We start from the raw sequence: 13,362 nt of genomic DNA, 5'->3' as shown, positions 1-13,362 counted from the left end.
TTTTACCCAACCCTAACCTTAATCTGGTTTTCTAGTGTCTATGTTGTCTAGAACAGGGTTTTTCAACCACTGTGTGCCGTGAGATACAGTCTGGTGTGCCGTGGGAGATGATTTAATTTCACCTATTTGGGTTAAAAATATTTTTTGCAAACCAGTAATTATAGTCTGCAAATTATGTGTTGTTATTGAGTGTCGGTGCTGTCTAGAGATCGGCAGAGTAACCGTGTAATACTCTTCCATATCAGTAGGTGGCAGCCGGTAGCTAATTGCTTTGTAGATGTCGGAAACAGCGGGAGGCAGTGTGCAGGTAAAAAGGTGTTTAATGCTTAAACCAAAGATAAACAAAATGTGGGTGCCCCTAAGAAAAGGCATTGAAGCTTAGGGAAGGCTTTGCAGAACGAAAATAAAACTGAACTGGCTACAAAGTATACAAAAACAGAATGCTGGACGACAGCAAAGACTTACTGTGGAGCAGTCCCCACAAAGAAGGATAAAAACAACTGAAATATTCTTGATTGCTCAAACAAAGTAGATGCGGGAAATATCGCTCAAAGGAAGACATGAAACTGCTACAGGAAAATACCAAAAAAAAGAGAAAAAGCCACCAAAATAGGAGCGCAAGACAAGAACTAAAACACTACACACAGGAAAAAAGCAAAAAAACTCAAAATAAGTCAGGGCGTGATGTGACAGGTCGTGACAGTACACCATACTTGCCAACCTTGAGACCTCCGATACCGGGAGGTGGGGGGTGGAGGGTGGGAGGGCGTGGTCGGGGGTGGGGCGGGGGGAGTGGTTAATAGGGGAGTATATTTACAGCTAGAATTCACCAACTCAAGTATTTCATATATATATATATATATATATATATATATATATATATATATATATATATATATATATATATATATATATATATATATATATATATATATATATACACTACCGTTCAAAAGTTTGGGGTCACCCAAACAATTTTGTGGAATAGCCTTCATTTCTAAGAACAAGAAAAGACTGCCGAGTTTCAGATGAAAGTTCTCTTTTTCTGGCCATTTTGAGCGTTTGATTGACCCCACAAATGTGATGCTCCAGAAACTCAATCTGCTCAAAGGAAGGTCAATTTTGTAGCTTCTGTAACGAGCTAAACTGTTTTCAGATGTGTGAACATGATTGCACAAGGGTTTTCTAATCATCAATTAGCCTTCTGAGCCAATGAGCAAACACATTGTATCATTAGAACACTGGAGTGATAGTTGCTGGAAATGGGCCTCTATACACCTATGTAGATATTGCAACAAAAACCAGACATTTGCAGCTAGAATAGTCATTTACCACATTAGCAATGTATAGAGTGTATTTCTTTAAAGTTAAGACTAGTTTAAAGTTATCTTCATTGAAAAGTATAGTGCTTTTCCTTCAAAAATAAGGACATTTCAATGTGACCCCAAACTTTTGAACGGTAGTGTATATATATATATATATATATATATATATATATATATATATATATATATATATATGTATGAAATACTTGACTTTCAGTGAATTCTAGCTATATATATATATATATATATATGTATATTTATTTTATTATACATATAAATAAAATAAATACTTGAATTTCAGTGTTCCGGAGGCTATCCAGTAGATGGCAGTATTGTCCTGTTTAACTTCTCCGTTCATGACTGAGTATATCATTTCGGCCACCGTGTTCAATGGAGAAGTCTGTTTTACATAATGTACAGGCTACATACCCCTTTCCCTTCGAACTGTCCTGGATGAACTGAAATTCTTGTTTCCATTCGTTTTGGAACTTGCAAGCGTATTTCTTCATCTTGCTCGTCGACTGCGTCGCCATGTCTGTAACTTCCTCGTTCTTCTGCTTCGTCTCCTTGTTGTGTGCGCAGTTGTGCACTCTACTCTCTAAAAGCCGTAGATGTTATGACGTCATTGGGCAGGCAAGCTGTTTATATTGTGGGAAAGCGGACGTGAGAACAGGCTGTCCCCACTCAGGTCCGCAATGAGCTGGAGGGGGCGTGGCCTCCAGCTCCGGCTGAATACCGGGAGTTTGTAGGGAGAAAATTTAAGCCGGGAGGTTATCGGGAGAGGCGCTGAATACCGGGATTCTCCCGCTAAAAACGGGAGGGTTGGCAAGTATGCAGTACACCTACTTTGAGACAAGAGCTATAGTGATGCATGGTTGGTTATGGTTTAAAGTCATATCCAACAATTGCGACAACGACTTTTTACTGTCAACTGAGTTTTGTTTTTTTACGATTTCTGCTGGTGGTGTGCCTCCGGATTTTTTCAACGCAAAAAGTGTGCCTTGGCCCAAAAAAGGTTGAAAAACACTGGTCTAGAATACCCAAGATAACATACCACAAACATAAAACCAGTGAGTACTGTATGTGTGAGGTGAAGTCGAAAGACTCGGTCACCAAGAACCCCTGCTCGCAACTGTCAAAAGAAGGAAATTAGCTTGGTTCGGCCACACATGCCGCCACGACACCCTGTGCAAGACCATCATGACCATCACTAGAGGCTGGAAGGAAGCGAGCAAGACCACGGAAATCCTGGACAGACAACATCAAGACACAGACATAATTGTCGACCCCAGAGCTATTGATGGCCACTAAGGACCGTGGGAACTGGCGCAGACTCGCTGCTTCTTCATCGCAGTTATCCCCCCCGACAACTTCACAGTCATAGGAAAGACTGAGACTGACTGACATTGTCTAAATTGAACTCATTCAGGCCTTGGAGGGGTTCAAGAAGGTCCCAAAAGAACCCAAGTGGTCCCAATGATAAATGTGGTGCCCAAAAAGTTCGAAATACACACAAACCTCTTGAGTAGTTTGGGCTCTTTTGCAGCAACGGGAATTTTACTTCAGAACCTTGGGACTATTTGGATTCCCCTTGGATCTTTAGTGGGAAATGGTCCTTTTTGGGTTACTTTGGGCCCTTACTGAGACCATGCACTTTTTTCAGTAAAAGTAAATATGATTAAATTATTCTCGGTTCAATACAATTCTTAATTCAAACCGATTCTCGCAATATATTATTTGGAACCTATTGTAGTAAAACCTTTTTTAAAGAAGTGTTAATTTTGTTGACTAAACATTTTCGGCTTTGCTATCGTCAATAATTTATTTTCTGAAATAGGACGATAACGAATCACAACAAATGCAATTTGGTCAAAGAATAAAAACGAGACCAAAATGTTGACTGAGACGAAATTCAATCGTATTTAATTTTGGGGTGGGAGAAGTTATGCAATCAAAGTTACATGTGGGAGAGGAATGGAGGGTAAATCACGGAGGGGATCCAATCAGAACTACTGTCTTTGTAAGACACTGTGTTTTGATTTTTCACTGGGAGAACAAGACTGTATTGTTACACACCTCAATACAATATGTCTTCCACAAATACAGATAAGAGAAGAGACATGGACGCACTTCATCTTTGCCAGGGAAGACAACAAGACACGTTGTGAACTTTGTGGCTCGATTTTCTGCCGTAAAAATATGACCAACTTGAAGCGTTGTCTGCAGGGTAATCATTCGGACAGCTACGTTACAGTAAGTAGGCCGAAGGTAATATTTCGAAATGACTACTTCTAGTCCGATCGCGTACCGACTATTTAGGACTGGTAGTAGTCGATCTGCTGCGAACGTTCTGCCACAATTCTTGACTTTGACAGTAGGGTTGCTCGTTTGCATCATAACAGTTGTTTTTGTCACTACAATAGGGCGAAACTATCCTTGCCCAGGCACACCCTCCTGGTTTTGGAGTATAGATATTGACCTTTGAGGTCACACAGCAAGTAGGTGATGTGGACTACGAGGTCCGGCGCTCGGACCGGGGCGGAGGCACCCAAATTTATCATATAAACCTCCTGAAAGCATGGAAGGAGGCGTTTCCATGGTGACGGTGGTTGAGGAGGAGGAGGAGTTCGGGCCAGAGGTCCCACGCCCTGGTTTGCCCTCCCCCCTCCTCTGTGACGATCAGCTCACGTTAGCGCAGAGAGCGGATGTTGCCAAGCTGCAGCGGCGCTTTTCTGATGTGTTCTCCCCTCGGCCCGGGCGCAAGAACCTCATCCAGCATCATTTTGAGACCAGCCCGGGTGTTACGGTGCGGTCTCGGCCCTATAGGCTCCCCGAACACAAACGCAAAGTAGTTCGGGAGGAATTCAAATCCATGCTGGAATTGGGGGTAATAGAAGAATCCCAAGGTGCGTGGTGCAGCCCCATCGTTCTGGTAGGGAAGAAGGATGGGTCTGTGCGGTTCTGTGTGGATTACCGCAAGGTGAACGAAGTATCACGTTTTGACTCGCTCGGGTCGATGAGCTCCTGGATTGGCTGGGCACTGCTCGTTTTTTCACGACACTGGATTTAACCCTTTCCTTGTCACCAGAGTCCAAGGAAAAAACGGCCTTTTCCACTCCGGAAGGTTTGTACCAATTTGTGACACTTCCGTTTGGCTTGTTCGGTGCGCCTGCCACGTTCCAGCGCCTCATGGACCGGGTACTGCGACCCCACGCTACATACGCGGCCGCCTGCCTGGATGACGTCATCATCCAGAGTAGCAGCTGGGAACAACACTTGCGGCGGGTGGGGGCAGTGCTCGAGTCCCTGAGACAGGCAGGGCTCACCACCAACCCGGCGAAGTGTGCAGTTGGCTGGAGGGAAGTACAGTATTTGGGGTACCACTTGGGAGGAGGGCAGGTGCGACCGCAAGTAGACAAAACAGCGGCAATTGCGGCCTGCCCAATCCCCAGGACGAAAAAAGAGATGAGGCAGTTTTTGGATCTGGCAGGTTACTACCGGAGGTTTATCCCCCGGTTTGCGGACCTGACCAGCCCAATAACTGACCTCACCCGAAAGGGTGCTCCAGATCTGGTCCAGTGGACGGAGCAGTGCCAGCAGGCGTTTGAGAGGGTGAAGAAGGCCCGTTTTGTCTGCAGGCTGAGGCGTCAGGCAGAGGACTGGTAGCGGTTTTGTCCCAGCAGGTGGAGGGTGTCGACCGACCCATCCTTTACATCAGCCGGAAGCTATCCGAAAGAGAGGCCAGGTATAGCACAGTGGAGAGGGAGTGCCTCGCCATCAGGTGGGTGGTCGGGGCCCTCCGATACTACCTCCTGGGGCGCTCATTCCGCCTCTGCTCGGACCACAAACCCCTCCAGTGGCTCCACCGCATGAAAGATGCAAAGCGCAGATCTTCCTTTCCCGCTCCCTCACAGGGGGGGGAGTAGGCGAGGCCGGACGCCGTGGGGGGGGGCGAGGCCTGTGGACCTGCAGCGAAGGATTGGCTTCGAGATCAGCGACAGCTGCGTAGATGACCCAGCTGGGAGTGTTTGTCTGATCACCTGTCGCTCTGTTAAAGGCAGCAGTCGGGAAGAAGAGGGGAGGGTTGTTGATGGTGATTGGTGAAGCACGAGTGAGAAGGAGAAGACTGACGCAACCCGATGGCTGAAAAGCAATACCAAAGACATTTATTGAAAAATAAATCTTTGTATCAAACCATGTACGCCGCTGTCATGTCGGTAACTGGTGGTTTGAAGAACCCGGAGGAGCAAGACCTCCACAGGGCTATATAAGTAGGGATGATGTTTGATAAGAAATTATCGAGTTCGAGCCCATTATCGAATCCTCTTATTGAACCGATTCCTTATCGATTCTCTTATCGAATCCAGATAGGTTGTTATATAAGGAAAAAAACACAATATTTGGTTTAACAAACTTATTTTATAACAATAAAATAAAATAAATAAATAAATATTGACTGTTACCCCTCTAAAAAAATAAAATAAATCAACATTGACTGTTGTGTTGTTACCCAAAGTATATTAAGTGGGATTTTTCAGAAAAACAAATATATACAGTAACACAAAAACAACCTGTCTCTGTGATCACTATAGGTGTATAAATAATAATATAGTGTTAAATAAAATCAGTCCCTTGGGCACAAAACTGAAAATAATACAGCTCTCCAAAAAGTGCACTTCTGCTGGTATTGGAACATACCAACTACACACTATGACACTAAGAACACCACAGTCATCAATCAACAATTCTTCTTCCAAAAAATTATTTCGATGTTGGAAATACACGACTGGCAGCCATTTTAAGTCCTCAAAACATCCATTGAACAAAAATCGTTTCTCAATAAACATCTTAGTATCAAATTTAACCACTTTCCACCTTGATATTGAGTTACATAAACAAGTTAAACAGTTTACTTACAGACTTATCTTTTCCAAGGCTTGTAAGAGCTAACACAACTTGTCTACTTCTCAATTGTCTCAACCTGGAAGTGCCCAAACTAATGACGCGTAGTATTTTCATATCGCCACAAGGTGTCAGTAAGAGTCTACAATCAAATGGGCATAACATTGCCGTCCCACAGGGAATTTCCTGTGGGATGGGATTTAAATAAAGAAACAACTCTTTTTCTTTACTATAGTGGCCTCAATAACGGGAACCGGTTCTCAAAAAGGGATTTGAGTCCATTGAATCGGATCTTATCGAACAACCGGGAGAACCGGTTTCAAACATCATCCCTATATATAAGTAAACATTGATTGATTGATTGATTGATTGATTGATTGAAGGCTTATGTATCATTTATGCATGGATAAAGATACTGAAAGTGACAAACTTTACCGGACTTTCCCCACTATTTGAGAAGTACAGTGGTACCTCAACTTACAAGTTTTTCAAGATACAAGCTGTCTCTCGGCTAATTGTTATGTTTTAACTTGCGAGTAAATTTGAGTTATGAGCCTCCCCAATGCTAGCAGGCATAGCGAATGTCACAGTGAACCCCAGTAAGATCCGCACCTAAACATCCGATCTCACTCGCGAGCATTAGCTTATAGCTAGAGATGGACGTAGCTTTGTTTTTCCAAGCATGGGAAAGAAGAAATTGAGTATTAAGGACAATGCTGAGAAGAATAAGTGGATCATATCTATTGAATTAAAGAAACAAATAATTAAAAACATGACAGAGCGTGTAGCTATCTAACTTTGTAAAGCAGTTGTAGCGCAGCACTGCTAGTCTGCACCATACTGAAGCAGAATGAGTTGATAACGGCAGCCAAGGATGTTAAAGGCCTACTGAAACCCACTACTACCGACCACGCAGTCTGATAGTTTATATATCAATGATGAAATCTTAACATTGCAACACATGCCAATACGGCCGGGTTAGATTAGTAAAGTGCAATTTTAAATTTCCTGAGAAATATTCTGCTGAAAACGTCTCGGTATGATGACGTTTGCGCGTGACGTCACAGATTGTGCGGACATATTGGGACACCATTGTGGCCAGCTATTAAGTCGTCTTTTTTCATCGCAAAATTCCACAGTATTCTGGACATCTGTGTTGGTGAATCTTTTGCAATTTGTTTATTGAACAATGAAGACAGCAAAGAAGAAAGCTGTAGGTGGGATCGTGTATTAGCGGCTGGCTACAGCAACACAACCTGGAGTACTTTGAGTTGGATAGGTGATGCGCTACCGTGAGTACAGCTTTGGCTTCCAAACATTTGATCGCTTGCCCGTACGTGCGTGCCGCTATGTGCATGTCACGTACGTAACTTTGGGGAAATATATGTGTTATATGAACTTTACGGCGGTGAACGGTACTTTGGGCTGTGGGATTGAGTGTGTTGTGCGGGTTTTTGATTTGTATTAGTGGCTTATATGGACGGGAGGGGGGAGGTGTTTGTTATGCGGATTAATTTGTTGCATATTAAATATAAGCCTGGTTGTGTTGTGGCTAATAGAGTATATATATGTCTTGTGTTTATTTACTGTTTTAGTAATTCCCAGCTGAATATCAGGTCCCACCCGCCTCTCACAGCGTCTTCCCCATATGAATCGCTTCCACTGCCCTCTAATCCTTCACTCTCACTTTCCTTATCCACGAATCTTTCATCCTCGCTCAAATTAATGGGGTAATCGTCGCTTTCTCGGTCCGAATCGCTCTCGCTGCTGCTGGCCATGAGCATAAACAATGTGCAGATGTGAGGCGCTCCACAACCTGTGACGTCACGCTACTTCCGGTACAGGCAAGGCTTTTTTATCAGCGACCAAAAGTTGCGAACTTTATCGTCGATGTTCTCTACTAAATCCTTTCAGCAAAAATATGGCAATATCGCGAAATGATCAAGTATGACACATAGAATGGACCTGCTATCCCCGTTTAAATAAGAAAATTTTCATTTCTGTAGGCCTTTAAAATAATATCAAAAGGGTGGACATTTATCCATGAAAATATGGAGAAGCTGCTAATGGTGTGTTTGACAGAGAAACAGCTGGAGGGAGATACCATAGAAGTCTGCTAGCCAAGTTAGTTCTTTGTCGTACATTCTATTACATTGTTTTCATACAAGATTTCTATATGTGTTTTTCTTTAAAATGCATGCTACATGTTCAAATTGGGTGGAGGGGCACTTTTTCAATGGGCAATGTTGATTTCAGTGTTTTGAGCTATGAACCAATTAAGTTGAGGGACTACTATTGTGACTACTACATTGTGAAGTATCTAAAACCAATTTTTTAGCCAAATTGAATTATTCTCTTCTCTTGTTATCCCGTACTGAAACCCACTACTACCGACCACGCAGTCTAATAGTTTATACATCTATGATGAAATCTTAACATTGCAACACATGCCAATACGGCCGGGTTAACTTATAAAGTGCAATTTTAAATTTCCCGGCAAACTTCCGGCTGAAAACGTTTCGATATGATGACGTTTGCGCGTGACGTCAATCGTTGAAACGGAAGTATTCGGAGCCCTTTGAATCCAATACAAAAAGCTCTGTTTTCATCTCAAAATTCCACAGTATTCTGGACATTTGTGTTGGTGAATATTTTGCAATTTGTTTAATGAACAATGAAGACTGCAAAGAAGAAAGTTGTAGGTGGGATCGGTGTATTAGCGGCGGACTACAGCAACACAACCAGGAGGACTTTGAGATGGATAGCAGACGCGCTAGCCGCCGACCTCACCTTGACTTCCTCCGTCTCCGGGCCGCCGACCGCATCGGTGATCGGGTGAAGTCCTTCGTCGTACCGTCGATCGCTGGAACGCAGGTGAGCACGGGTCGTGATGAGCAGATGAGAGCTGGTGTAGGTGCAGAGCTAATGTTTTTAGCATAGCTCTGTCAAGGTTCCGTAGCTAAGTTAGCTTCAATGGCGTCGTTAGCAACAGCATTGCTAAGCTTCGCCAAGCTGGAAAGCATTAACCGTGTAGTTACATGTCCAGAGTTTGGTAGTATTGTTGATCTTCTGTCTATCCTTCCAGTCAGGGGCTTATTTGTTTTGTTTCTATATGCAGTTAAGCCCGATGCTATCACGTTAGCTCAGTAGCTAAAGTGCTTCACCGATGTATTGTCGTGGAGATAAAAGTCACTGTGAATGTCCATTTCGCGTTCTCGACTCTCATTTTCAAGAGGATATAGTATCCGAGGTGGTTTAAAATACAAATCCGTGATCCACAATAGAAAAAGGAGAAAGTGTGGGATCCAATGAGCCCTTGTACCTAAGTTACGGTCAGAGCGAAAAAAGATACGTCCTGCACTGCACTGTAATCCTTCACTCTAACGTTCCTCATCCACAAATCTTTCATCCTCGCTCAAATTAATGGGGTAATCGTCGCTTTCTCAGTCCGAATCTCTCTCGCTGCATTGTAAACAATGGGGAAATGTAAGGAGCCTTTCAACTGTTGACGTCACGCTACTTCCGGTATAGGCAAGGCTTTTTTTTTCAGCGACCAAAAGTTGCGAACTTTATCATCGTCGTTCTCTGCTAAATCCTTTCAGCAAAAATATGGCAATATCGCCAAATGATCAAGCATGACACATAGAATGGATCTGCTATCCCCGTTTAAATAAAAAAAATTCATTTCAGTAGGACTTTAATTAGAGCACAACAATTTAACGTTTAAAAGAAAAGTCAGCCATGAACCTCGGAACACATCAATGTCTGAATAAAACATAATTAACTGACTTCATTTCAAGGTTATATAATATAAAACTGTATGAATGTATGTATATATACATATATATATAACTCACCTCATAACATCATTGGCCCAGTTAGCAAGTTGAGCTTGACAAAAGTGCTCAGAAACATATTCCTCTTAAAAAGCAAAGATGTCCTCCTAAAGCAGCTCTGTGACTTCTTGACTGGATGAACTGAAACCCAGCAGCAGCAGCACATCTTCTTCTGTCTCCTCACGCTCCTCGCACTGCTTTCATCTGAAGGGGAAGAGTGTCTGATGAGTCAAACATTTTCGCTCTGAGCAGATGAATCGCCATCAAAGCGACTCAGTGACTGTTGGAAGTGGGAACCTTGTCCTGCTACACCTCCTTCTTCCACTTCCTCCTCCTTATTTAGCTCCATCTTTATTCATCGCTCTCCTTAAGCCACACTGTCATATTTCATCCCTTTTATGATGCCGCAAATGAATGATTGAATCTCTGTCATTATTATACAATATTACATCAAATCATGGCAAAGATGAATCATCCTCTCAATTAATTTATTAATAAGCTACACTCTGGAGCGGATCCCCAGGAAATGGTGCCCCCTTTTGGAAGCTTCTATGTAGATGGAAGGTAGTCATGAATGCAGGAATGTGACAGTACGAGTTAGTGTATGTTTTGTCATTGAATAATTATTTTCATAAATGGGAATTGAAAAAAAAGGATTGGTTTGTTTGAATTTTATTTTGAAATGTAAAAAAATCCAAATGGAAATAAGCAAAAACTACATTAAAAAATGGTAGACTTTTATTTTATATTCCACATAACAAATGAGAATCGTCATAACAGAAACGAAAAAATAAATACCCAAAATAGTATCCAGATAAACAAAAATTTGTAATATAATAGAACACTTTTATTTTATATTTCACATAACAAAAATTTAAATCGTCATAACAGAAACGAAAAAATAAATACCCAAAATAGTATACAGATAAACAAAATATTTGAATATAATAGAACACTTTTATTTTCATCAAACATGAGCGTATGACGAGATAACAGGATATTATTATTATTATTATCCATTTTCTCTACCGCTTGTTCCTAACGGAGTGGCGGGTGTGCGAGAGCCTATCTCAGCTGCAAACGGGCGGAAGGCGGTGTACACCCTGGACAAGTAGCCACCTCATCGCAGGGCCAACACAGATAGACAGACAACATTCACACTCACATTCACACACTAGGGCCAATTTAGTGTTGCCCATCAACCTATCCCCAGCTGCATGTCTTTGGAGGTGGGAGGAAGCCGGAGTACCCGGAGGGAACCCACGCAGTCACGGGGAGGACATGCAAACTCCACACAGAAAGATCCCGAGCCCGGGATTGAACTCAGGACTACTCAGGACCTGCGTATTGCAGATGCACTAACCCCTCTTCCACCGTGCTGCCTGATATTATTATTATTAATAATAATTATAATAATAATAATAATAATGTTATTATTATTAATAATTATAATAATAATATTACTATACGCTTTTCCCTTTCGGGGTCGCAGGGGGTGCTGGACCCTATCTCAGCTGCATTCGGGCGGAAGGCGGGGTACACCCTGGACAAGTCGCCAACACAGACAGACAGACAACATTCACACCAATTTTAGTGATGCCAATCAACCTTATTATTATTATTATTATCATTATATTATATAACATATCAGGTGAAGTGAAAAGGGGGGCACGATAGAAAATAACTGCCACAAAGAGTCAGAGAACGCTGCAAAATGTATATTCGGCAAATTTCATATTAACAAATTTATCTGGATATTGAAAATCTCACTAAAAATGATAATGATAAATACTAGGGATGTCCGATAATGACTTTTTGCCGATATCCGATATTGTCCAACTCTTTAAAGGGGGGCGGTATAGCTCGGTTGGTAGAGCGGCCGTGCCAGCAACTTGAGGGTTGCAGGTTCGATCCCCGCTTCCGCCATCCTAGTCACTGCCGTTGTGTCCTTGGGCAAGACACTTTACCCACCTGCTCCCAGTGCCACCCACACTGGTTTGAATGTAACTTAGATATTGGGTTTCACTATGTAAAGCGCTTTGAGTCACTTGAGAAAAAGCGCTATATAAATGTAATTCACTTCACTTCACTTCACTTTAATTACCGATACCGATATCAACCGATACCGATATATACAGTGGTGGAATTAACACATTATTATGCCTAATTTGGACAACCAGGTATGGTGAAGATAAGGTCCTTTTTAAAAAAGTTAATAAAATAAAATAAGAAAAATAAATTAAAAACATTTTCTTGAATAAAAAAGAAAGTAAAACAATATAGAAACAGTTACATAGAAACTAGTAATTAATGAAAATTAGTAAAATTAACTGTTAAAGGTTAGTACTATTAGTGGACCAGCAGCACGCACAATCATGTGTGCTTACGGACTGTATCCCTTGCAGACTGTATTGATATATATTGATATATAATGTAGGAACCAGAATATTAATAACAGAAAGAAACAACCCTTTTGTGTGAATGAGTGTAAATGGGGGAGGGAGGTTTTTTGGGTTAGTGCACTAATTGTAAGTGTAGCTTGGGTTTTTTATGTTGATTTAATAAAACTAAAAAAAACACACACAAAAAACGATACAGATAATAAAAAAAACGATACAGATAATTTCCGATATTACATTTTAAAGCATTTATCGGCCGATATTATCGGACATCTCTAATAAATACACATTAAAATTTAGGATAGTTAAAAAAAAAAAATAGGTGATGTATGACGTTTTCCTTTATTCTGTCAATCCATTAGTTTGATTTTCGTATTATTTGTTATATTTCTCATACAACGTATATTTATTAAAAAATTTTTTTGGGGGGGGCCTTTGTGTAATGTTTTGAATGACATTGCTACTATGTTTTAAAAAAAAAAAAAAAGTTTAAACCTTTATTTATAAATTTCAACATTTACAAACAGTTGAAAATAATAATCAAAGTAAGTACAAAGTAAGTACAAAAAAATAAAAACAGTAAAAAACAGCGCCAGGGGGTTGTAAATTCAAAGTCACTAAAATAGAATGCTAAATATATATATATATATATATATATATATATATAATATATATATATATATATATATATATATATATATATATATATATATATATATATATATATATATATATATATATATATATATATATATATATATATATATATATATATATATAATAAACAAAGTGCAAAGCCATAGGCTAACATTGCTACTAAAAATCCATTAAAACAACTTCTGTACGTTTAGACGTTAAGGCTCCGCCCAATTCAAGTCGAAGCCCCGCCCCTTGTGAGGA

The 13,362-nt window shown here is 40.9% G+C and overlaps 1 protein-coding gene across 1 annotated transcript in view; it reads right to left on the bottom strand.

Annotated features, from left to right (window-relative positions):
- LOC133630169 (potassium voltage-gated channel subfamily G member 3-like) overlaps nucleotides 1-10,387 on the bottom strand; it is a 29,408-nt gene extending 19,021 nt beyond the window's left edge. Inside the window, exon 1 of the mRNA XM_062021567.1 lies at nucleotides 10,085-10,387. The gene's annotated coding sequence lies outside the window, so the exon portion shown is untranslated. The remainder of the gene's footprint in view (nucleotides 1-10,084) is intronic.
- Between the last annotated feature and the right edge of the window lie 2,975 nt (nucleotides 10,388-13,362).

Source organism: Entelurus aequoreus, linkage group LG15 (assembly GCF_033978785.1).
Source record: "Entelurus aequoreus isolate RoL-2023_Sb linkage group LG15, RoL_Eaeq_v1.1, whole genome shotgun sequence".
Classification (NCBI taxonomy): domain Eukaryota; kingdom Metazoa; phylum Chordata; class Actinopteri; order Syngnathiformes; family Syngnathidae; genus Entelurus; species Entelurus aequoreus.
This window is presented reverse-complemented; position numbering and strand designations above follow the sequence as displayed.